Genomic DNA, 25,376 nt, shown 5'->3' with positions numbered 1-25,376 from the left:
GCGAATTTAGTTACCAGTCACAGTAAAGGTATTAATTATTTTGAGAATTGGAGATCTTTAATGAACCCTAAAGTTCTTATCAAAATCCCTTATTTCACAGATGTCCTAATGAATTCACAGGAATCGTTACCCTAAGTGGAAAGCTATAAACACTTCCTCTCTTTGGTAGCAAGGATTTAGAATAAATTGCCTTAAATATTTTAAAAAGCCAGCACTTTACTAACAAGAATCACAATAAACTTTTTTTTACCTTCAATTTATATGGATAAGCAACCCTGAATTATTCATTCTCTTAACATATTTATTAAATGCTTTGTTATGTGTCAAATATGGTTCAGAACCTAACATTGGACTTTTAAATTAATGAAAAATTTCAGACTATATCCTATATGATGTAACTTTATGTTCTTTTTCTCACTAAATGACAAAATTAAGTTGATTATTTTTAAAAAGAACTTCAGCAGCAGCGCTGTAACAGAAAGTGATCACTCTGAATTAGTAACGGCAACAGCAGTGACACAATTAGCTGGAATTCCTACTGCCCAAAGTTTTTTTTTCTTGGGCTAACCGAGATTTTACTTTTTTTGGCTCCAGAGGACCTAACAATCTGTGGACTAATTGCAGGCTTTGCTATACCAAGGTAATGAGAAAGATGGCACTGGAGTCGGTGGTGCTAGAGTCAGCTACTCCTTCTTCCAGAGCAACAGCTGCTGTTCTAATATTAAAACATGGCACTCATTATTCAATTCAGGAAAACTTTACCCTATGCTTTCACATGTAGGATTTCCATTGCTTAGTATATTGTTAAGGAAAAGCCTTCCTAGAGCTTAAGTGAAGATTTCAACTTCAAATCATAAGTGAACTGTCTTTTATACACACGCTTACATATATTATGTCCTATATCATTTAGGTTCTTATTTAACAGCTCAGTAAAATTTATTCTGCTTTTTGAATATATGTTCAGCTGAATCGACCACTCATAGCTAAGGACTTTACTTTCGATGTGTATTTGTTACCACCACCTCCTATACAATAAAACACTGTCAATGTCTCACCAATTTGACCAATGTCTTCAAAACAGTGCCAGTGTGCTTTTAAGTATTTAAGTCTAATAAATTATCTCTATTCAGAGATCCTAAAGTTTCAGACATGTTTTCCAGACAGAAGAGAATATAAAGACTAAAAAAGACTAAATGTTCTAAAATTTGTCAACATAAACATCTCATGATGCTATTTCAATTTTATAGTCCGGATTTAATAGATGTTAGTTTTACTCTATTGACATTGGAATTTGTATTTACTCCCCCAACTGTGAGTGTTGTTTGTTTTTGAACAATAGGAGATAACAATTCTTTCCAAATAAGAAGAGAAGCTCTAAACCCACAATAGTTTATTGCACTGCTATTTTGTGTTAATTTCACGCTAGCTCCTGTTAGCCTCTTGGTTGCTGACACTATTTTTATTGAATATTATCATCATATGCTTAGGCTTTTGGTGATGAGGACAATGATTTATGGACCTCCAAACCGTCATCCGTTATGGGCTGCCGAAAACATTGTATTCATGTTAATTCTATTCAAGATTGAGCTTTTCATATTTCCTGTATTTTAATATTAATTCTTTATTTATTTGAGAGCGGGAGAAGTGGTAGAATATAACTTTTTTTTTCTTGCATGGGTAGGCACCAGGAAGCAAACTGGTCTCCAGCATGGCAGGCGAGAACCCTGCCGCTGAGTCACCATGGCCCGCCACCGAATATAACTCTTTAAAAAAGGAAAAATAGGAATTTTCTCAAGACCTTCTTCTTGGAAGAAATATGCAGACATTATATTAGCCAATGGATAATCTTTCCTTGTAAAATTGGGTCAGGAAATGTGTGTCTGGTTCCAACAGAAACCCTTAAGATTGAAGAGAAGGAGGATTATGCAAAAATTACCACGAAGCTCCTTACAGAAGGTTTGATAATGTGCCAGAGAAGAGCAGTATCAGAAGGATCAATTGAACAACGGAGGATACAGAAATGTACCTTTTATGTAAAATGTTCCATTTCAAAGGACATTCTATCCAGAGTATTCAGGATATCCAATTGAAGTTAAAAGGAGCCTGAGTGAGCTTGGACTAGGAAAATGATGGCTGCCTGAATCTAAGTCTCTCCATACATTCTCCTTAAAAAAATGAGATCAACAGGAGAACAAATAAAACCACACAGGATTACTAGAGAAAAATGAAAAGATATCCAATTTCATTAATGTAAGAGAAATTCAAATTAAAATTATACTGGATGTTATTTCTCACTGGTTAGATTGACAAAAATTCTAAAGGTTGAAAATATACTGTGAATGAGGCTCTGAGGAAAGAAAGAAGAAAGGAAGGAGAGAGAGAGGGGAGGGGAGAGAAAAGGGAAGGGAAGGGAAGGAAAGGAAAGGAAGGGAAAGGGAGAAACTGCAGACAAATCTTGAACTTTCACAGTAGGGATGTTTGTTGCAGTGGTACCTTACTTAACCAAAGAATCACAGTTAATATCACTAATAAAGGATACATGGACATTATGTCCCTCTTGGTATGATAACCTGGGATAGATACATTGTTTGTATAGCATTTCAGCCAAAATGTATAATCTGAGCCTAATGAGGAAGCATCAGAGAACCTAAATTAAGAGGCTTTTTCTAAAACAGTTGGCCTGTAGTTTTTAATAATGTCTGTCATGAAAGACAAAGAAAGTCTGATAAACTATTTCAGATTAAAGGATACTCATGAGATCCTGGATAGCATTCAGGACTGGGAAAAATTATTATAAAGGATTTTATTGGGGCAATTTAATACACTGAAATATGGACTGTAGATTAGATGATAGCATTAAATCAGTATTAAATTTTCTGAATTGTAAACTTGCATTTTGGAAATACTTAGTATTAAGGTTAAATGACACAATATATGCAGCTACTGCCTTATGAAATGGCTTTAGAGAGTTGCAATGCAGAAATATGTTAAAATCTGTAAATTTGAGTATAGGATATTCAGGAGGTCTCTGTCCTTTTGTTACAATTTTGTGTGCCTTTGAAATTATTTTGTAATAAAGAGTTAAATAAAACATAGAAAATCAACTGTGCTTCAGACCCTTACTCAGGCAGTAATCTTTAAATGAAATGCTTGCAGATGGTAGAGTAAGGATTATCATCCACTAGATGCAAGAGAGGAATAAACTTTTCAAAAACTTCCAAAAAATGGCCTCTCCTCTAATGTGGGTGCTTTTAAATAGTTGACCTGAAAATCTTTAATCTTTTTTTTATTTTTTATTTTTTTTAACGCAACATTTAGAAATCATTCCATTCTACATATGCAATCAGTAATTCTTAATATCATCACATAGATGTATGATCATCATTTCTTAAAAATCTTTAATCTTTTTCCCCTCTTATTGCTCTTTGCCGTGAAATGGGTTCACTGCTCAGTCATGATGACGTTCCCTTTTGTAAATGTCCATGCGCATTACAAATTAATCACAAAGGAATAAGCAACTGTTTGGCCAAGATAATTAAAAATTAGCAACATACTGTGAACGATTTGAAAGATATTTTTAAAAATTACGTATGTAGGGTTCTCCCCTATTCCTAATTTTTAACATGAAATATATGCTGTTTAAAATCTTGGAAAACATAGAAAAGTATCTTAAAGAGAAAATGAAAATCATTGGGTAATGGTTTAATGATGGAGAAGAGAGTTAAAAATTATTTCAGTTTTTTTTTTTTTGGCTGAAGAATCATAATTATTTGTACAAAAAAATGTATATATTGGAAGGACAAGAGGAGATGCATATTGTTGATTTATCAATGAAGACAAATCCACTGCAATCCCCCAAATAGCACATTTGCACTTGAATTCACTAACGTTTCCGCTCAGAAAGTGATCTCTCTTATAAAGACAGAGAAACAATTTGCTGATATTCAGTCTCATTAGGTAGATAAATCAATAACTACATAAAGCCTGAGTAGCTTGTTGGCACAAACTTGAACGACCTTATTTTCACTTAAATGTATCAAGATTTGTACTTTTAAGTTGTCAACCAAAAAATCTATACAAACAAGTGAATAATTGAATTATTCACTTTTTATACATACAGATCTTGAAGGAGTGGGGGAGCAAAGAAAAGAAAGATTCGATTTTTCCCATGAGCCTTTCAAAGCTTAAAAAGATTGGGATGGAGAAATGACCACACCACTCTGTGAAGATCTAAAAACGAGCCTTGGTCTGAAATCGGGCCTGTGGCCAATTGTGGATTTAAGTACAGGACAGCTGGGTCACTTTCCTGTGAGCTCTTTTACCTTCCAGACCTTTCCGTGGCGTTAAGGCTTTTACTGCCCTGGGGTGACTGGGGAAGGACCAGGACTTCCCTGCTCAGGGTCCCCTTAGCAGTTCATTTGTCATGGATCATGTTATAGAACAGAAATGTTTGTTTCTGCGCCTATTCATTTCAGCTGGCAGGTGGTTATTATTAGAATGAAAAATTAAGCCATTATACTGTGGAAGCCTCGCTGGCTCTATCAAATTTATGGAGTTAATACAGCAAAATTATCTTTTAGAGCTGATAAAAACAGCTGTATGTAGTCAGCTGGCTTATTCTTGAGCAGAAAGAAGCCTAAAATGGCAGCCCAACGGGACTGAGCCAAGATAGAGGTAGCAGTGGCAGTTGCTGGTTTGGCAGCCTGAGAGGAGATATGCCAGAAATGATGCTAGTGTAGTCTGAGGAATGTTTTATTCTTTTTCAGTCTCTCTGCAGGGAGGAAACAAAAACCATACCTTCAAGTTTTCTAAAAATAAGCTTCTGTGGTCCCTGAATAGCATCGTTCTTTATAGGTATGCTAGTTTTCTGTTATTTAGTGCTTGTTCCAATTAACATTTCTGCTACAAAAATATTCCGGCAGCCACTATACCTTTTCAGAAAACCAGTGAATTGCAAGTGTAGCTACTTCCTATTTATAAACCACTCTTCTAATATCTTTAGGAGCTGCTTGTCTCTCGTAAAAGATTTGAATTAAAAAAATGCAAAGCACAATAAAGGCTTAGGTGGTGGTTTTCATTCCAAGAGCTTTACAGCGATGACTCATTCAGGCCCCTCTGGAAAGGTCACGCTGCTGGTGAGACTCACTAGACCAGAATGGATTTGCATCCCTGCGGCCGACGTCGCTAAGGCACTCTGGACTGAACCACGCATCAACACTTGGGTGCTTTCAACCCAGATTTCTTGAGATTTGTAATAATGTCATAATTCCCAAATGCCACATGTAACACTATCCAAAATGCCAATGATGTTAGAGTCATATCTTAATCCTATCCTAAAGCCTTAGGTTAAGAGTGTCACAAATTCTTCTAATCTCTTGTTCTCTGCCTCTCTATATATCCATTCATCTGTATTTTCTATCATCTATCTATCTATCTATCTATCTACCTATCAACAGGAACAATTGTTGTTTTATTATTTGGGGGGTTATTTTACTTTTTTTCTAGTGCCATGAAAATGATTTTATTGGAAGAAATATGCAGACATTATATTAGCCAATGGATAATCTTTCCTTGTAAAATTGGGTCAGGAAATGTGTGTCTGGTTCCAACAGAAACATTAAGATTGAAGAGAAGGATTATGCAAAAAATTACCACGAAGCTGACATCACCTTGGGTTATCATCTTCCATTGGTTTCCTTAGCTTTTTAGAGAGAGGATCTCTACATCCCAATCTTGTTAAGGTCATGTGACAGTAACAACAATTTTTGACTTCACGAAAGGTTAGAAGCATTCATGTGATTAAGAAGACTAGGTCTTGAGGCAAATTTAATTGGCCTACACCGCATTTTCTTTAAAAAATGTAGTAGGTTTGGCTAAGTAAGAATAGCATTTTTGAGGTACAGGACTGTGGACAAGAGGGAGGAGTTTTTTGGTTTGTTTCTTTTTTTTCCTTCAAATATAAGCTTAACAGAGTGGAGTGGGGGGCAAATGCACTGGTTTTGGAGGCAGTGGAAAGGTTCTTTAATAATAGGTATCAATTATGGAGCTTCTTGTGTGCTAGGCTCCATTCTTCACGATCTCCTGACATTATTTCATCCTATTACCTCACGTCCATTTTACAGATGAGGAAGCCAAGGCACTATGTAAATGCTTGAAGAAGGTCATACTGATAATAAATGATTGACATTCAGACTCAAACTGAAATTCAGTTCAAACAGCCTGGCTCCAGACACTTCACCTTAAACACTGAATGAAACAGCTTTCCCTACCGCTAGAGAAGCTGCTGAATGGAGTTCCTGTCCTGCGGTGGCCAGTGGCAGTTCAAGATCATAGTGAAGGCAATGGACCAATCTCTTCTAAGAGCCTTGGACCCACAGGCTTCACATTCTTCCTCCTCAGGTCCCTGCTGCCTCATCCATCCATTTTGGGCAGGTGTGGCTGCTGAGGCACGAAAGGAACATTTGTGTGGTGGCTCTTATTTTGGAGCATGTCATTCCTTAGACTTTTAGCAGTTTCTCTTCCCCAGGAGTCCTGTCTGATCCAACACATTACTGGAGCTCCCTGAGATCATTTTACTCCTCATGGGCTATAAACTTCATAGGAAATGTTGCAGTGTTAAAATCAGTAAATAAATAAGTGAGAATAGCAACAGCTTTTTATTTATCTGAAATTACCTATGATTAATCTTGACACTGTAGAGTATCTTTGGTCAACACTGTAGAGGATGCTTAAGACATTATAAGACAGCATGATATATATATATATGTATATAATTCAATAATATCATTATATATATATATATAATTCTGAGTATGTCACTTTCTAACTGTGTAACTTTAGGCAAATTACTTAACTTCTCTGAGCCTCAATTTTACCATCTGTAATAAGAACCTTATAGGGCAGTTTTGAGCCTATGCAAAAGAGATCGTAAATAACTTCTTACTTTACCTCTAGTAGATATTAGGTAAATATTAATTCTTTCCCTTTAGTTAACCTTCAAATGTGTAGATAGATAGATACAGACAGATAGACAGACAGATATAGATAAAATATAGAGACAAGAGAAGAAAAATATGAATACTAGCATTACATTCTTAATGATGCGGGCATATTTTTTTCATAAAGGATAAACATTAAGATTGCCGATAAGAGCAATGCTTAAAATGTGAGTTGAGCATTCCATTGCATAGTTGCTTGAGATTAGGAATTAAAAAGGATCTCTCCATTCAATTGTGGAAGACTTTGTAGAATAAGTAGGATTTGGGAATTGTTTAAAAGTGACTTTCTGAAATTTTCTTCCAGATTAGAAAATTCCAATTAAAGGTTTTAAAATTTTGATATTTAAAAATATGTGTGGCCAAGTGGACATATTATTTTACTTCAAATGAGGCATCATATAATTAAACCTTACACTTTTCCCCATGAGTATTGATTGTTATGAATGAGAACAAGATGTCTCAATGATGGATATATCACATTTTAAATGACAATGGCACATTCCAAAGATGCATAATGGATAACGGCAACACACAGTAGTAATCCATTGCACTATTTTTTAATAAAATGGAAAACAATTAAAATGAAAAACAGCATTACTCTATTTAACTAACTTTCTGAGTGTTACTAAAAGATGCACAAACAACTATGAAAACAATATATAATCTAGAAAAGATGTGGTTTCTGTTCTCAAGCAACTAAGACACACGCATACACACTTGTACATAGAGACTGCCCGTATCCATGAATTGAAAATTAGGTCAATCCTCAAGACAACAACAACAGAAAATTAAAGAAGTTATATATAAACATTGGAAGAAACACAGAATTTAAACACTCAAGGACATATTTGATAAATTTGTTCTGCTTCCCATGACAAAAGCAAATGTCTTAATTCAGTAGGAGAACTAATTTAATTTCATTTAAAAAGGCAAATTTGCATAATCCATATGCTGTCAAGAGTTGTCATGACCAAATTTTCTGGTAGTCTATTTTATTTTACATATAATATGCATGCTTATATATATTCAAAAGTACATATATATTCATATGTATGTATATACATATATGGGCATATGTGAGTGTGCTGCTCTGACTCACTGCATCCCTGTTTTCATATATATATACCAACCGGGATAAACAGTAATCCTAGCTAATATCAAGCATCAACAGAAAGTAAATTAAGAGGAGGGCTAACATAAGAAAAGGTTGTACTTACGGTAAAATTTCAAAAACACGGTTCTCTGGTTGCACTGTGGAAATGTATGGCTTTGTTTCGGTGCACACTGTGCTCCAAGGTTCTGTATTGTCAGCAATAGCCCTGTGTATGCTTTAGAAGTTTTGTTCAAGTTTCATAAATCTTGTCATATATCAGTTTATTGTAAATACGGCCAAAGTAAATAATCTGCAGCCAGAAAAGTGAAAGATCATTTGTGTCTTAATTGCAGAAAACGTTCTCTCTCAGCCAATACCATGGCTTTCCTTTCATTAATCAGGCCTTTGGTGGCTAATCTCTACTGATGTTCGAAGGAGTTTTCTGTGAACAAGTTTCAGAATATAAACTAGCCTGAGAGTGCAATCATTAATTGTTTGAGTGACAGCTAGAATAACCCTCATGTGGCTTTTTCTTTTTAATACTTGTAATATTGAGAAACATGGAGAAACCGAAGACACTTCTGAGAGGAGTGTCAATCCCAGGAATTTGGGAATGCTCATAAATCCTCTTTCCCCTTTTACCTCTGGCTAAACACGATTCAGCTTCATGCTTTAGTTTGATGTTCTCCCCACTCTCCATTTTCAGCTATTAATCTCACGTGCTTCACTGTCTTGACACTAAACTACTCAAAATTTAACAAAACATTACTCAGACACTAGAAATAAAGATCTTTTGTGTTTTCGTGAGAAAGCTCTCTTACCTAGACAGCTCCTTTATAAATGGAGCATGTAAAATGAAGATATAATTATGACTTCCTGTTAGATTGCTTTAGGGCTTTGATATTTCCTAGACAGAAGGACTACAACTCTTGTACGTCCTTTACCCAGGCATAAGTTTGACATTTCAACTACATCTCATCCTTGTACCTCTGATGGGTGTACCTGGATCCCTGTTAGGATACTTGTTTTTGTTCCCATGGTAGCCTCTTTGTCATTATCCTCATCCAGGAAACATGTCCAGGGTCACATGTTTTCCTTTTGCTATACTTCGTCTTTGAATTTCCAAGGAGAAGAGTTTGCCTCTTCCACATGGCCCATCTGACCTTGCTCTAGAGAAAATTCACTAAAGTCGTAAGATACTGAAAGTAAACAAGTCAAAGAAAAGGGTGATCTGACTGCTGGCAAGAAAACCCAGCCAAAGTTTTATACTCATTCATTCATTCATTCATTTAATAAATATTGATTAAATGGTTATTATACACCAGTACTGGTAGAGTCCTTGTTTCTCCTACAGCACATAATTCCAGTGGGGAATGACAGGTAGTAAATAAATGTACAAATACATGATTTCTAATACTAGTGAGCACGTATGAATGAGAGAGTACGGCCATTATGAAAAAGGATTCAGGGAGGAGCACCGCAATAGGAGATAGAGAAGACGACTCTAAGAAGCTGATATTTGAAGTGAATGATGAGAAAGAGCTTGGCATGTGGAGGTGTGAGGAGGTTGTAGCCAGAGGGAATAGCGAGTGCAAAGGCCTGGAGTCAGGAAATAGTTTGAAGTGATAGAGAAACATATTAAAACCAGTGTGGCTGGTGCACAGATTACATGGGCTAGATGGTCAACTTGGCATTTCTACTAGCTAAGACCATGATGGTGAACACACGGGCACATCTCTGTTTTGAAGGCACCACCTAGACTCTTTGGCCTGTAGTTGATTCTTAGAGTGAACATGGCCCAGTGAACCAGTTGCTTGAGCAGATTCTGACAAGATACTGGATATCTCTGATTTCTTCCCCTACATATCCCAGAAAATCTGATCATTGAGGAAACTACTATTAAAACTGAACAATGCTTATACATTCTATGAGTTAGAAGTAAATGGCTCATTTATTTCTTATAACAAATGATCAATAAATGGTAGGAAGAAAGGGAGTTGGTTTCTTGGTAAAGGTTTTTGTTCCATTCCACCTTGCCCCCTACTCTCTGCCTTCTAATTTAACTTTTTCACAACTTGGCACTTTCCTTCCCATTCAAAGCTGCTCCTCTTACTGCTCATTTTAAATAATTTCAACTGGTATAAAATGGTCAAATTAATAAGATTGAAAGAATACTTCTTTTGTTATCTCCCACACTCCCATTTTTGAGCCCTAATTTGAGGAGCACCTTGTCTGCTCCTGCTGACCCAATCTTTGATAAAGAACACCCAAGAGAGTTGCCAGGGAATGGGAACCAGCTCTTCATGCTTCCAGGAAAGTAAAGTCAGATCCCAATTAACCCTGGAAACTTCTGGAAAGACCCTGCATTATTTAGTATTTATCTTAAATCCTGATCAGTCATATAACTATTGCCCCAAGCCTTTTTAAAGCACTGAATGAACTATGTCTGAGTTACTCAATCATTATTTTTCAATGCAGTCAATCACTGTAATTCCTTAGTCCTTCAGTATGAAGCCTTGCTCAGGGTTATGGTACAAATTGATGTTGCAAGTTTTATTATCTTTGTTTTCTGATGAAACTGCCAAGGACAGGTGAAGAAAGACTCCTCAAAATTTAGTTTATGCTTATGATGGGCAACTGAAACATGGGTGCTAGAAAATAAAACAAGCCCAATGAAGGAAAGCAGCCAGGAATTTATTTAATAAAGGATTTAAGAAATCCTTCTTACTCAATATCTATTTTCACTTTAGAGGTCAACTTGAAGAATGAGGGGAAATTTTACCTGATGCATGCAGGTCTTGTTCATAGTCTCTAAATATCAAAGTAATCATCATTTGAACCAAGAATATATAAAAATAATGATTTCAATAAAATTTAGGGCCCATAGCTTTGCTAATCCTCCAAAGCAAGTAACTGACAAAAAAAGTTATTTTTAAAGCTTTTTCCTAAAATGTTGTATTACATTCAATATGCTAGTAGTAAGTGTAAGTAGTGAATGACACAACCTGCTTTTTTGGGTGTAGATGAAACCACAGATGTTTTTCAGAGATATAATAGGCTCAAAAATATATCTGTTGTGCGTGTATTTTCATGGGGGAATTCTAGTTACGAGACTGTATCTCTTGGAAGAAAGTTGTGGGAGTATGTGGATATTTATCTCTAAGAAAGTTTGTTGAAACTCTGTTAATAATAGCATAGACCAGAAATGTTAATGTCCCATGAAAAGGGAGTAGTTAATAAATTTTCATCATGGGAAACTATGCAATCATTATAATAATTTACCATGATGTGTTTTTAAAGGAAAGGTAATCAGATTGAAAACTAGTATGAGTAGACTGAACCATATGAAGTTGTTTTTATAGGTCAGAAGTTGAGTATCAGGGCAGTGCAATGATGGCTCAGTGGCAGAATTCTCACCTGGGTTCGATTCCCGGAGTATGCCCATGCCAAAAAAAAAAAAAAAAAATGCTCAATATCAGTAATTTCTTATCATTCAAACTAAGGTATGATTCCATTTTTGTAAATAGCAAAAATAAAGCAATTATGTGAATATATGTGCTTGTGTGCATATAAAAACTACGAAAACTACTTGTAGAAGTTAACAAACTGGTTTCAAGATTGTAAAATTCGTAATAATGAAGACTGCATCATCAGCATGGTCATCTTTTGGTAATATTACATTATTCTTCTATATTTTAGACTTCCCTTTAAAAATATTTTCATAATAAGGAAAAACAACAAACAGAAAATCAGAGTACATACATATTCGGATGCCCAATTAATTGACTGGCACCTTCAGTAGTCAGAATATTCTCTGTTCTGAAGCAAAAGGTGTATATATCAAGAATTTGGTTAGCACTCACATGCACACACAAACGTCCATGCGTATACATACAATATGTTCAGTTCATGTCTTGAGTCATTTTTAGATAGTTGCTGGTCAGGAAGGTTATTGGCAAAGAGCTGTTAGCAACTCTTTGTAGCAAGCTGAGAACAAACAGTAATCCATTTGTATTTCCAATTAGTGTAGAACTGGGTTCAGTATCCACATGTCTTCCCACGGGGCTCCTTGCTCTCATCTTCTAATCTTTGAGCTAGTTCCATTACTTAACCACTTTGGGGTTTGATTACATTGGCCAGAGCTCTAACACACCCCTCATTCCAGCCCCACATACATCCCATGTGTTTGTAAAAGTCAAGGCTCCAATTCATGCAACACTTTCAGTACCTAGGTTGCCTTCACAAGACCATTTGCTCTCTGTGAAAACTGTAGATGTCAATACACAGGTAGCCTTATCTCCTATTGTGTTTACATCTACTGCTATGATCACTGACAAATGTGAAATTATGCTCACAATTAAGGCCTGGAGAAAGCGAAAGATCTTTAATCAGCAAACAAAAATTAGATTATCTTCACTTGACTGTTCTTCCTAAAGCAGAATAGTAAATTCATACTAGAGAAAAAAAATTCTTAAACAAAACAAACTAAACTATTTTGAGATGACAATTTTAGATATAATATAGATGACAATTATCTTTCAAGTACATGGGCTGAAAATTTCGGTCCCAATTTTGAGTTCATCCTTTGAGTAATAAGAACTTAATTCTTTCACTGATTTCAACAGAAATTCTTTCCCATCTAGTATTTCTTAGTTTGGGTTGTTTTTATTGAAGTCCTATGAGTACATTGTACCAATGTACCTATTTGGTTTGCCTGAATTCCCACCTGTCATATATATTTTTTTCTATTCCTTTTTCAAACTTTTATGTGTATAATAATCGTGTGTAGAGTGTGTTTAAAATGCAGATTAAGAAGCTCCATGCCTAGAGATTTTGATCCAGTAGGTCTGGGATAAGGGCCCAAAAGCAGCATACAAGAGATTCTGATGTATTGTCAAAGTATCCCAAAGGTACCTCTTGGGAAAAGAAGGCTTATAGTCCTGCCTTTACCAAATTGCTTACTGAAATTTTTCCTCCAATCTGTCACCCTTTCTCTATCAAGTGCCCAGTTTTTCTGAGTTCTTTAGAACACCAGGTATCCTTCACAGTCTCAATATTAAATTATCTACCATTTTATTAGAAAAGACAATGTCATGATCTACTTTGGTTGTTTGAAAATTTCCTTGGGATCTTAACCACTCTCCTAAACACTGTTGGAGGAAAATCCTTTGCTAAGAGAAATGTTTTATCTCCTTACATAAAGCCAACCAGACAATTAACAGATATTCCAATTCAATGACTTATTTGGATTTTTGTTACCTTCAAATGCTGATTTTAATGAGGCCCACTCTTAGCTGTGACTAGATACAGGTCTTAGAGACCAAGGATCAGATTCATGGTATGTATCTTTCCTGTCAATAGTGATTCAAGAGATTAAAAAAGAAAACATCAGAAATATAAACTCTTCAAGACTTTTTTTTTTTTTTTTTTTTTTTAAAGAGGGAGGAAGGGAAGGAAAGACAGAGAGAAGGAAGGAAGGATGGAAGGAAGGAAGGGAGGAAGAAAGGGAAACATCTTTAAACATTTTCTTGTTTTATTGTATTTTGTTTGTTTGTTTGTTTTTTACATGGGCTGGGGCCGGGAATCGAACCGAGGTCCTCCGGCATAGCAGGCAAGCACTTTTGCCCGCTGAGCCACCGCGGCCCGCCTCTTCAAGACTTTTTAATGCACTTCAGGAAAGAATAGCCAAGGTGATTTTTTTCTCCCTAAGCTACCACTTGAAGAATTTTCCTCTGTGTGTAAAAATGTAGTACATGGAGTCCACCTGCTTCTACTACACAGCCAGAGAGCCTTCCTTCCGTCCAAGCTGAGCTACAGAGTTCCCCTGTTCCCAGGATTTAGAGATCACTGGCCCAGCTGTGAAATGCAGTCTTCAAGCACAGAACATCTGGAAAGATGATATGAACAGTTCATCTTTCCATATTTATGTTTGAAAGCTGAGGCCATGTTTATGGAATAAAGAATTTGTTTAAATGAATGTTCGATTATGAACTCCTTACCACACTGTAACTGGCCTCACAATTGGTGTAGCAAACCAAGATCTCTTTATGCATATGCATATATGCATACATTCATATATATGTGTATATATCTATATATAGAAAGACAGAGTTCTCGCCTGCCATGCCGGAGACCCGGGTTTGATCCTTGGTGCCTGCCCATGCAAAAAAAAAAGGAATATTTATCACAAAATCATGGCTACTAAGAATCTTTCATTCTTTCAGGGAATATATGATTAGAAATTGGAGTCCCAGAACTAAATAATCTTCCTTTTAAAAGACAAATGTCCTGATAAATCTATTACTCAAATTGTTTCTGAAAGATAATTGACCAGTTTCTCTGATATTAAGAGCATAATTGCAAAGGAAGATCTGTGAAGAACAGTTTGAGATAAATATGGATAAAAATGTAAAGAACAATTATGTTACTGGAAAATTTTGGATAAGCAGCTTTGGCCTGATTATTTTCCTGTCTTTTCCCAATCTGATTTATCAAAGATCATGGGAAGTTCCTGGGAAACTATAACCCTAGCTTCTGAATCAACAACAGGTACTTGTTCAGAGAAATAATCTAAATTTTCTACTGTATCTTGGCTGAAATCCAGGCTATAAAGGACCTCAGAACTTCCATGTATTTGGTTTTGATGGCTTTTGATGCACATGCCCTGCATGGAACTTGGGAGGGCAAGGAGATTCATAACTGACTTACTGGTTTGACTGACTGTGCTAGTACAGTGCTAACTGTCATGGTATAAGTATTGTCTGCAAGAGCAAACTCATCCTTCCCCAAAGCCATTCGAAGTGCCGATAGATTATTTCTTGGTAGTCATGTCAAATTCTATGTATTTATTGTCGTATGATTTAAAAAAAAAATTGAAATAGTGCTAAGATCCATGTCTGGAAATGTTGATTTATTAAAAGCACAAACAACTGAACTCACTATTTTTAAGCCTTCATAGACATTTATTTCAGTATCTCATGTGACATCAGACCTCTAATAACTAATTCCTTCTCTGATTCTTATTCATGTATGGTTGTTGCTCTGTTTAAACTTTAAGTTAACATTTTTGCTTATCTGTTTATATATATGTGTGTGTGTGCAAATTTGTGTGAGTTCACAAATGATTACCTTGATGAATTCTAATTTATATCAATCTGATTGAAAGAAAATTAAGAGAACCCCAATCTGTTTTTTTATTTAAAGTTTTATTTTTAGTACCAATTACTGAATTTATGTATTAACTTATTCCAGTGTTTTATTTTGTTTCAGTGATCTTTGCTACCTCAGGGCCTAGGGCAACTTCAGAGGACTCAAATTCATGTTATATAAATGAATTAATTAGTAGGAAAAATTAAGGCTATGTTTTATAAGAATAATTGTATTTTACAAGTCTTTAATTTTGCTATAGGTAATCTAAGCTAGGATATCATTTTGCTATACTAATGGCTGAATTAACACCTAGAAGCAGCAAAAATTTGCCTTGATAACGAAAATGCAAGCACTTTCCCAATATTTTGCTTCCATGTTTTGTCAGCCACTTAAGTGTCCTTTGACATTAATGCATATTGAGTATTATTATATACACATCTCTACCTCTGTTAATTATGTTTTTGTGCACTGACCCTTAAAAACCTGACTGGATAGGGGCTGAGTCTTCCATCATCTTGTAATCTTTTACATTGTTTTGTAAAGGACTAATACACAGTTGTCATTAAAGGAATGCCAGTTGAATTGTTCCATGTTTGACTGGAAAGATAAATCAATTATCTTCATGAATATTCCAACAATTCAGTAGATAGCAAAACATGTACAGATGAAAAATTGGTTGCAGAATAGGAGTTCTACATCCAGCAATGTTCAACCAGTTTATTTTAGACCGAAACTCATTTAGAGAAATATCATTGCTAGAAAAAAATACTAAAGAAAAAGAAATTTAATTGAAGGTATCAGACCCTACTGGACTCCCATGAAGTTGAATTGAAGAGGTAGAGTTAAAAATTCAGGGAGATCTAGGCAGCTAGAGTTCACAGGGAAGAATACTAGTGAAGAGAAATCTGAAAATGGAGAGAACTCCAGAAGATTCCCTTCAAAGACTCAGCTGGTCATGATCAGTACATACGGGCAAGGAAGCTACCCATGGCTAGGAAAGAACAAATGGAAAGGCTTGTAGTAAACAGGCACAAAGATCACCCAGGGCCAAGATTAGCAACTGTTCCCTCAAACAAGACAAGAAAAACTCCCAAGGCATTTGGAAGTGTGAGAAGTGCCTTGCCTCAGTAGTGAGGAGTGATTAACAAACAGTGCTGATCTATTTTTGCCCTACAAATCTTAAATTCAAGGTACCAAAAGGATAACATTTTTCTGCATGGGTTAACTGTGTCCCAGAACAAAGCTCAAGAATATTCTTAGAAATGCAAAGCTATACAAGATTCAGCCAGGTAAAATTTAGTGTATAGAATCCAATAAAATATTATCAGGCTTGGAAAGAAATAAGATAATACAAGCCTATAAATGCTTAAATTAGAACTGAAGAAAGGCCTCAAATCAATAACCTCAGGTTCCTCCTTATAAACTAGAAAATAAAAGGTAAACTTAAACCCAAAGTAAGTAGAAAGCCAGATCAGAAAATAAAGGTTAAAGCAGAAATCAATGAAATAGAGCACAATTGGGAAAAATCAGTGAACACAAAAGCTGGTACTTTGAGAATATCAAAGCTAAATATCTGGCTAAACCTCTAGCCAGACTGATTAGGAAAAAGGAGAGAAGTTGTTCTAGTTTGCTAGCTGATGGAATGCAATATACCAGAAACAGAATGGCATTTAAAAAGGGGAATTTAATAAGTTGCTAGTTTACAGTTCTAAGTCTGAAAAAATGTCTCAGTTAAAGCAAGTCTATAGAAATGTCCAATCTAAGGCATACAGGGAAGGATGCCTTTGTTCAAGAAGGCCAATGAGGTTCAGGGTCCGTCTCTCAAGTGAGAAGGCACATGGAGAACACAGTCAGGATTTCTCTCTCATGTGGAAGGGCACATGGCGAACACAGTGTTATCTGCTAGCTTTCTCCCCTGGCTTTCTGTTTCATAAAGCTCCCCAGGAGGTATTTTCCTTCTTCATCTCCAAAGGTTGCTGGCTAGTGGACTCTGCTTTGTGGTGCTACAGTGTTCTCTGCTCTCTCCGAATCTCTCATTCTCCATAATGTTTCCTCTTTTAAAGCAGAAATCAATGAAATAGATTTCAGGACTTCAGAAACTAATCAAGACCCACCCGAATGGGTGGAGACATGTCTCCCTTAATCCACCTTAACAACTACTCTTGATTAGGTTACATCTCCAGGGAGATGGTCTAATTACATACAATATTGAATAGGGATTATTCTGCCTCTACAAAATGGGATTTTGATTAATACATGGCTTTTCTAAGGTGCATACATCCTTTCAAACCAAACATTTCACCCTCTGGACCCTAAAAAAGACGTTTTCCCCATATACAAAATACATTCATTCCATAACAGTATCAAAAATCCTTAAACCATTTCAATAGCAATACAAATGCAATACAAGGTTAAAACCAGAACAAAATAACAAAGTTAGTTACAAGCATGGTCTGTCCTAAGGCAAAATTCTCCTCTGTCTCTGGACCTTTGAAAACTCATAACAAGTTATTTGCTGCCAACACACATAGGAGAAACAGTCATGAGATACATATACGCATTTCTATAGGGAGGAAAGAACACGGTCACCGGACCCATACAGTTTCGAAAACCCACAGAGCAAAGTCCATTAGATTTCAAAATCTGAGTCATTTATCTTCAGGGCTTCTGAAAGCTGCAGTCCCGCCCTTTCCAAGGGCCTATGCAGAGGCTTGCATCTCTCTGAATGCAACCTTGGGGGACATTGGGGAGACCACCTTTTTCTCAGCTCCATTTTCTCCAAGGATCAAGGCTGCACCTGGGCTCTCTGCCATCTCTGGGGCACACATTCAACCCACCATTTGGTGGCAGCCAGGCTCTCCCCAAACCCCAAGGAATGTGCTTCACCCTCTCCAAGGTCTGAGGTGATATGACTCTTCCACTGCAACAAGGTGAAAGGCCCATCCTCTGCCTTTGGGGCAAACTCACCCTCTTCATGGGCTTGGGTCTATTCTCCTGGCCCAAGGTTTCTTACCTGCAGACCTCAGCCTCCATGGTTTTGCCTCTGAAGTTATTTTTCCTCCAATGTGTCCCTTCTCTGAACCCCCAGTACAGACTGGCTGCAGCTCTGTTTATAAGGGTCCCACAGCACTTCCATTGGCTTTCTACGCAGTAGCCTTGGATCATGCCCATCAGACATAAGGAGTTTCCAGAAATCCTTCCTGGATAACTCCATATCTGATCCTGGCTTTCTCTGAAATCGCTGGCTGTTTCCACATTTGGTTAAATCCTCACATGGGACACTTTTCTCTGGGGTCTCCCTTTCTGGAGGCCCAGAATTTTCCAGAATATCAATTTCTGGTTTCTGCTTAGGCAAGAGTTCAGTTCTCAGCTTATCTCTTTCCTGTTGCATTTCACTATAAGCTGTGAGGAGAAATCAGGCTGCACTTTGACATTTAATTTGGAGATCTCTTCTGCTAAATATGCAAGTTCATGGCTTTTAAAATCAGCTTTCCAGCCAAAGCCACTAGCCAATTTTGCCAGATTATCTGCTATTTTAAAACAAGGATCATCTTCCTTCCAGTCTCCAATAGTACACACATCATTTCTGTCTAGAGCCTGGTCAGAAGTATCTTTAGAGTTCACATTTCTACCAACAGTCTCTTCAAAGCATTCTAAGCCTTCTCTATCAAACTTCTCAAAACTCTTCCAGAATCTTTTCCTTATCCATTTAAAAAGTCATTCCAACATGTTTGGTATTTGCAATCTGCAGCAGCATTCCACTCCCCAGTACCAAAATCTGTTCTAGTTCGCTACCTGCCAGAATGCAATATACCAGAAATGGAATGGCTTTCAAAAGAGGAATTTAATAAGTTGCTAGTTTACAGTTCTAAGGCCAAGAAAATGTCTCAATTAAAGCAAGTCTATAGAAATGTCCAATCTAAGGCATCCAGGGAAAGATACCTTGGTTCAAGGAGGCCGATGAAGTTCAGGGTCTCTCTCTTAAGTGAGAAGGCACATGGAGAACACAGTCAGGGTTTCTCTCTCATCTGGAAGGGCACATGGCGAACATGGCATTATCTGCTAGCTTTCTCTTCTGCCTTCTTGTTTTATGAAGCTCCCCGGGAGGTGTTTTCCTTCTTCATCTCCAAAGGTCACTGGCTGGTGGACTCTGCTTTGTGGTGCTAAAGCATTCTCTGCTCTCTCCAAGTCTCTCATTCTCCATGTTTCCTCTTTTTTAGGACTTCAGAAACTAATCAAGACCCACCCAAATGGGTGGAGACACGTCTCCCCTAATCCAGCCTAACAACCACTCTTGATTAGGTTACATCTCCAGGGAGATGATCTAATTGCATACAAGACTGAATAGGGATTATTCTGCCTCTATGAAATGGGATTTTGATTAATACATGGCTTTTCTAGGGTACATACATCCTTTCAAACCAGCACAGAAGATATAAATTAAAGATATTAAAATGAGAAAATAACATCGGTACACATTCTATAGGTATTGAAAGGCTAAGTTGAAACATTTTAAGACAATTTTATGGTAATAAGTTCAATGATACAGATGAAATAGACAAATTCCCTAAAGACAACCAAAGTTCCCTCAAGGAGAACTAAATTATCTTATTAACATATATCATTAAAGAGGGCAGGCCACGGTGGCTCAGCAGGCAAGAATGCTTGCCTGCCATGACAGAGGACCCGGGTTCGATTCCTGGTGCCTACCCATGTAAAACAAACAAACAAACAAACAAAAAACACAAACAAACATATATCATTAAAGAAATTGAATGTGTAATTAAACATTTTCCTACAATGAAATTTATAGATTCAGGGAACTTCACCCCTAAATTTTGCCAAATATTTAAAGAAGAAGTAACACCAAGTTTTCCTGAGTTCTTTCTTACAAGACTGTACACACGAAATGGAAAAAGAAAAACACAAGTATCACTTATAAGCATCGCTGTGAGTATATGAACCAAATATAGCAAATCAGACTCCTAATATATGAAAAAGATAATACATCACGATCAAGTGTGGTTTATCCAAGAAAGCAAGGCTGGTTTTACATTCAAAAGTCACTCAGTGTACCCTAGAAAAAGAATGTTTTAATTCTGATCCAATCTTGTGCTAGCAACTGTTTCTTTTAATCCTAATTTAATACTGTAGGTTTTGATTAGATTATCTGCACAGATATATGACATACACACTTGTGGGTATAATCTTTTGATTGGATGGAGACGTGACTCCACCCATTCTAGGTGAGTCTTGATTAGATTACCAGAGAATTTCAAAAGGGGAAACATTTTGGAGAGAGACAAGAAAAATGACAGACACCTCAGAGCCAAAAGAAACTTCACAGCAGAGCTGACACAGATGTGGACACGTGGAGAACAGAGACACAGGTGTTGGGAGATGCTTGGAGCCCAGCAGACATTGCCATGAGATGGTAAGCAAGCCAGAACTTGGAGAGAACCAAGGGAAGCCAAGAGAGGAAAGCCAACTTTGGAAAAGTAAAATGAGGAACCTCCGCAGGAATCGAGGCTGAAAGCAGCAGAGCCCAAGAGCAAGGGACCAGCAGATGCCAGCCATGTGACTACCTGATCCATCGGCCTTTCTTGAGTGAAGGTAACTTCTTGTTGGTGCCTTAATTTGGACATTTTTGCTTCCTTGGAGCTGTAAACTTCTAACTTATTAAATTCCTCTTTTAAAAAGCCCCTTCCAGTTCTGATAATTCGCATTCTGGCAGCTTGCAAATTAACATAATACCTTTAATTTTTCTTACCTAAATGCCCTAGCTAGACCCTCCAATACAGTGCTGAAGAGAAATTGTAAGAATAGACATCCTTGTTTGGTTCTTAATCTAGGCAGGAAATCATTTACCTTTCACCATCAAGTGTGTGATGTGTGCATCCTTGAGTGACCAATAATAAAACTTTACTAAATATGTATTGTACCAACTCCCCCTCATGATTTTAAAGGTCTAATAACCCAATACTTGTTCTGACCACCATGTTATTCAAAAAAGTTACTGGAAGACATTTCAAGATCAAAGAACATGTGGGGGAAAGCATAAATAAAAGTGACAATCACGGGTGGGCCACGGTGGCTCAGCAGGTAAGAATGCTTCCCTGCCAAGCCCGAGGACCCGGGTTCGATTCCTGGTGCCTGCCCATGTAAAAAAAAAAAAGTGACAATCACATCAAACATGGGGAAAGTCGATCTGTGAGAGCACAGGAGATTGAAAGAACAATATTCCCCACATTAAGAACTTGTTATGTTAAAACACAAACTGGAGTGATTCGACAAACTGGGAAGGACTTATTCAAAAGCCATGATGCCCTCTTAGAATGATACTTATTTACTTTATTTGTCACTGTATGTGAAGTAGCTAGGATCTTAAAATTTGCTGATGGCTAAATACAATTATTCTGCAAAGATTCACTCACAGACATGTGCATTAGGTTAGCTAAAGGTCTGAGTATTGTGCTGGTTTGAAGCTGTTATGTACCCCAGAGAAGGCCACATTCTTTTAATCCATTCTGGTGGGTGCAGACCTACTGTGGGTGGGACCTTTCGATTAGGTTGTTTCAATTGAGATGAGACCCACCCAATTCAAGGTGGGTCCTAATCCTTTACTGGAGTCTTTTATGAGAAGATAAATGACAATAAAAGAGAAAGCTTAGAGAGAAAAACACTGAGAGAGAGAGAAAGCTCAGAGAGAAACAGCCCAGAGATGCTGGCAGAGGACCCATAGAAGCTCAAGAAGAGGCCACTGGAGCTAAGATCTGAAGGACAATGAGACCTGGGAGTGAAAAACAGGCAAACACTAGCCATGTGGCTTTTCATGTGACAGGTGCCCCAGATGCCAGCAGCCTTTCTTCAGAGTCCAGGTATCATCCTGTTGATGCCTTAATTGGGACATTTTCATGAATTTGTAAACTAATAAATCCCCATTGTGAAAATAAACCCATTCCTGGTATATTGCATTCTGGCAGCTTTAGCAAACAATACGTACATACATACATACATATCATGCATTTTCTGATAATGTCTCATCTTGAAAATAAATTCTGCCTTGAGTGAGTATATGAAAGACATTTTCAGCTTTTAACATAGAAAAAATCAATAGGGTGCACAAATCTTTTAATATTCTCAGACCTTCTAATCCAGACCAAAAAAAATGAAGGGGCTATCAAATAATATCATTGTTAAGAGCAAATTCTCCACACCCCCCACACCTCTCCACAGATAAAAATATGAAACCCAAGTCACACAGGAATAACTTCTAGTGGGAAAAGATTCTAATGTGTGCAGTGCAGGTCACCTCTCCAACTGCCAAAAGGAACAAAAAGGTGTTCTGGAAGATGGACATCAGTCCTTAAGCTTATACTAAGTTATCTCATGGGATTTTTTTAAAAGAGGAAAAACAGGTGGAAATTCTTTAAGGTTACTAGAAAAGTGATAGGTATGTTCCTAAGGCTGCCATAAGCAATGCTTAATCACTATTTCAGATTATGTAGAATGAGCACACCCTAAAATGCCTCACAGTATTTTGGTTGTCTTTGAATTGGAATCTTCATCATTTCTAGTAGGTGAGTGTTAGGTCCAGGATCTCGCTCAGCTACCATCAAAGTCCAAACTGTCTCATCTCATGCTGGCATTAGTCTTTCATTGTCAACAAGTAAGCCCTGGCTACCAATCTTGGCTGAATGTGTGAAGGCTGGCAAAGGTTGTGAGCACGGCACCACCAAGAGAAGTAGTCCAAACTACCTGCCCACTCCTTGGTACCACGGTATTGCAATTGCCAAGGAAGACACAACACACACAAACACTGGTTGGAACAATGCTTTACTCATGTAAAGAAGAGACAGAGCAAGGTCAGCTTTGGTAGTGGGCATCTGTCTCTTACAGTCATTGGGTCCCTCCCAATACTCAATAGAGTGATGGCTTGCACACACTTTGTACAATATAAATATAATGTCATGTAATGATAGGTATTATGGTAAAGTAAACAGGATAAGGAGCTAGACAGGGAAGGATTCTCTTACCACAAATATTTATTTACTGCTTAATCCTAATCCTTCTGCAACCATTCACAAAAACATATCTCTTACATACTTACATAGTCCAAAGATCAATAGTAAAAGTAATAGAATCACTTATGTGCTGAACATTCCCAGGTTTCATTATTGTTTATGTGTCTAAAAATTATCTGGCAATAGAGTTCTAAAATTTTGTCCAAAAGAGATGAAGTGAGGATGCCAAGTGGCTAATAAAATGACCCTTTAAAGTATCTAGTATCTAGCTTTTATTTCTTTGCAAAGTGAAGATGGTGATAGTGTTTTACAAATAGTTTAGAGTGAGTGCTTTAAAAACATTATCGTGAAATATAACAGACAAACATGTTAAGCTGAATAATTCAGCTTAACAAACTGTTGAAAACCAAACATCCTGGAAAAAACCCTGGTCATGAAATCGATCATTTTTAACCCCCAGAAAGTTTCTGTGCCCGCAATCCCTGCACTCCTGACAATTAACAAGTATCCTGACTCATGATTTCACTACTTAAGCATGAATTCCTAAACCATAGAATTAGTTCTGCCTTGGTGTTATCAGAGATTTTTAAATTTACCATTCTGATAGCTACCAGGGGATTGCATTAAATCTAGAGATCACTCTAAGGAGAATTAATATAATTACAATGTTGAGTCTTCTAGCTATAAATGTGGCACTGTTCTCCACTTGTTTTGGACTGTCTTCATATCTGACAATAAAGTTTATAGTTTTTCCCCAGAGAGTTTGCAAATCTTATACTAAGCTTATTTCCAGATACTTTATATTATTGATGCTATAATAAATGATATTCTTATTTTAATTGTAGTTTTCTAATTATTTGCTGCTAGTATTAAAAATAAAATTGCTTTGTATATTGACTTTGTATCCAGAAAACTCGCTGAAGTTTCTTATTAATAATTTTTTTTGGATTTGTATGTACAGATAGCATCTTTGATGAAAATTTTATTTGTTCTTTTAATCCTTAAGTGTTTACTTATTTGTGTATGCATTTATTTATTGTTTTACTGCAGTAGTAAGCAATAGAATGCACTCTTTCTCATTACCAAATTCAGAGGGAAAGCTTTAAATATTTCTCCATAAAATTGCCATAGTTTTATGGATAATCATCGTCAGCTTAAAATTCTTTCCCCCTAGTTTTCTAAGGGTTTTATTATTAATATATGTTGAATTTTATCAATCTATATGAATTTTATCAGCCTCTACGAGCACATGATTTTTTTCGCTGTAGTGAGTTGCATTAAATTGTCCTTTTTACATTTTTTCCTTTAATGCAATTTTATTGAGATATATTCACACACCATACAATCCATCCCAAAGTTTACAATCAGTGGTTCACAGTATTATCATATTAGTTGTGCATTCATCACCACCATCAATATTAGAGTGTTTCCATTACTCTAGAAAGCACCCAAAACAACTGCCCTCTATCAATGATCCCTAGCATTGATGTGGTACATTTGTTACTGTTGATGAAGAATATTAAAATATTACTGTTAACTATTGTCCATATGCAGTGTGTGTATTTCCCCATTTACCATTCTATTAGTAAATCTTTGTAATAGTTTTGCATATTAGTTCTAGATCGAGGAGGAAATTTTTAATATTTGTACTGTGAATCACAGTCATTTTCCGCCCCAAGATTTACTGAATTGCACATTCCCTTGTTTTAACCTCTGGCTTTCCTTTTGTTGACATATATGATTATAAACTTCCCCTACCAACCACACTCAAACACAGTTCACCACTGTTAATTATACTCACAGTAATGTGCTACCATCACCTCTATCCATTTCCACTCATTTAAATTCAACTTAGTTAAAAATTCTGCACATCTTAAGCAACCACACCCCATTCTCATTCCATCTCTTGGTAACCTAAATTCTAAATTCCATGTCCATGAGATTACATAGATGATTAGCTCATCTTAGTGAGGTCATACAATATTTGTTCTTTTGTGTCTGACTCATTTCACTCCGTAAAAGGTCCTCAAGGTTCATTGATGTTGTTGCATGCTTCAGTATTTCATTCCTTCTTACTGTTGAATGATATTCCATTGTATGGATCTATCACAT

At 36.6% G+C, this 25,376-nt stretch overlaps 1 long non-coding RNA gene across 1 annotated transcript in view; it reads right to left on the bottom strand.

Moving 5' to 3' along the window:
• LOC143661584 (uncharacterized) overlaps positions 1-25,168 on the bottom strand; it is a 44,648-nt gene extending 19,480 nt beyond the window's left edge. The window contains exons 1-2 of the long non-coding RNA XR_013164707.1: positions 25,066-25,168; positions 8,216-8,401 (exon numbers count right to left, since the gene is read on the bottom strand). This is a non-coding gene — a long non-coding RNA (uncharacterized LOC143661584). The remainder of the gene's footprint in view (positions 1-8,215; positions 8,402-25,065) is intronic.
• Between the last annotated feature and the right edge of the window lie 208 nt (positions 25,169-25,376).

This window comes from Tamandua tetradactyla, chromosome 17, assembly GCF_023851605.1.
Source record: "Tamandua tetradactyla isolate mTamTet1 chromosome 17, mTamTet1.pri, whole genome shotgun sequence".
In the NCBI taxonomy this organism is placed as follows: Eukaryota; Metazoa; Chordata; class Mammalia; order Pilosa; family Myrmecophagidae; genus Tamandua; species Tamandua tetradactyla.
The sequence above is the reverse complement of the archived record's forward strand: the minus strand, read 5'-3'. Positions and strand labels throughout refer to the sequence as shown.